The 1,878-nt window shown below is 42.1% G+C and overlaps 1 long non-coding RNA gene across 1 annotated transcript; it reads left to right on the top strand.

Annotated features, from left to right (window-relative positions):
* Nucleotides 1-18: 18 nt before the first annotated feature.
* Nucleotides 19-955, top strand: LOC104809787. The gene is made up of 2 exons (XR_771204.1): nucleotides 19-191; nucleotides 633-955. It is a non-coding gene; the product is annotated as an uncharacterized LOC104809787 (long non-coding RNA).
* Nucleotides 956-1,878: the final 923 nt, after the last annotated feature.

The following is a 1,878-nucleotide window of genomic DNA, read 5'->3' as shown; positions in this document are numbered from 1 at the left end:
TTTTTTCCGGATTGATCTCTTTCATATTGAATGGTTGCCTCAAATCTGTTTACAGATCTTTTTTTTTCCTCGTCTTTCATCGCTTTTTATTCATTAGAAGCCTCCTGGATTCCAGTTATCGGATGATGTTGGGAGTTTGCTAGTTCCCTGTCTTGGATGTGAAAGCATAAAAATTTCTGGTCTCTGTTATGGTAATCTTTTTGCTGGCTTTTCCCTTTGATAGAGAACTTATGTCGGATTTTACTGCAACTAATATTATCAGACAGAATATTTTGTAGAGAATGTCTTCATCGTTTGTCGTGTTTTGGCATCATATTGTGAACTTTACCTGATTTGAGGTGTGGTATGGGAACTCGATATCCCTTCTCTTGCACTGTGCCTAAAGTAATTAGGTTTGTTAGCACTCCGTGGGTAATCGGAGGTCATTGGACTGACAAAATTTTTGAGCAAAACCTGTGGGAGACTTATGGACAAGTTAAAATACTTTCCTCTGCCTTTTCTTTCGAATGTTAAAAATGGAGGAGCTTTCTGGCTTACAACTAATTCGTTGTTATCTTTAAATACTCGCCACTAATTTCCTTTCTCCGTTTCCAATTCAATGTACGGTTTTCATTTGTATAAACGATATGCAGATATGGGCATAGAGACTAGAGAGGTGTGTCAACTTGGATATGGAATGAGGGAGCCGCAGATTTTGAAGGCGCTCAAAGACCTTGTGAAAGCCGGAGGAGCTACAAAAGCCTAAGGTGGCGGTTGTTCAAAGACCTTGTTAAATTCCAACTGCGTTTCTTTCCTTTGGAAAGGTGTGATAGACTCTACCCATGGACACAAGATAGCTCGGGATATAGTTCCTGCTCCCAAAGGGGAAGGAGGACTAGGTTTACGAAATATACAAGTTTAAAATAATATATGTGAGCTGAAACTGGTTTGACAGATATTCTTTAAGAATGAATCATTATGTGTAGCTTGGATCAAGGAAACTTAATAGGACGAAGAGGTTTCTGGAAGGTTAACCCCTTACCAAGGCATTCATGGTCGTTTAGAAAACTCCTCAAGCTTTACCAGATGCCCCTCTCCTAATTACACATCAGAGCCGGCGATGGCAAGAGCACATTATTTTGGCAAGAAAATTGGACTCCCTTTGGTCCTTCAATCGGCTACCTAGGTAGTTCAGGACCTGCACCATTGCGGGTACACAAACACTCACTCGTATGTTGCTGACATTCATCGAGACGGAGTTTGACAACTCAGGGCTCCGCGATCAGATTTGATACTTCGGTTGCAGTTTTTCCTCACAAGTCAGAACCCTTTCGCGCTCATCACATACCGATGAAAAATTCTGGATTACTAACGGAAAACTTAGGGATAAGTGTGATGCCAAGGGTGTGTGGTCCTCTCGCGTTTCAATAATGCCGGAGAGGAGAGTTCCGTGGCATAAAACGGTCCGGGCAAAGCACGCAACTCCTAAGCATGCCTCTATTTGTTGGGTTTTCTGCCGTAATAGATGTCGGATGGACACACTACTCTCGCGGGGGCTTCAAGTTGACCCGCTATGTTTTTTTTGGAACCTGAGCGTGGAGACACGAGATCACCTTTTCTTCGATGTCAAGCGACCCATTCTATACTTACGGCGGGTTTAAGCCACTTTGGCATAAAGGAAAACCCTAACTAGTGGTCTCTGATGGAAATCACCTCCAATGAAATGTGCAGTCATGATAGTATGGCAGTTCGTCACATATACCACATGGAAGGAAAGGAATTCCAGATAATCTGAGACAGACCTACTTACATAACAACAATCCATATGTCATTAGATAGTCTGTTGTATCAAGCTTGGACTCGTGTGTACAAATTTGGATTGGAGCATAACTGAATTCC

Source organism: Tarenaya hassleriana, unplaced genomic scaffold (assembly GCF_000463585.1).
Source record: "Tarenaya hassleriana unplaced genomic scaffold, ASM46358v1 Cleome1656, whole genome shotgun sequence".
In the NCBI taxonomy this organism is placed as follows: Eukaryota; Viridiplantae; Streptophyta; class Magnoliopsida; order Brassicales; family Cleomaceae; genus Tarenaya; species Tarenaya hassleriana.
This window is presented reverse-complemented; position numbering and strand designations above follow the sequence as displayed.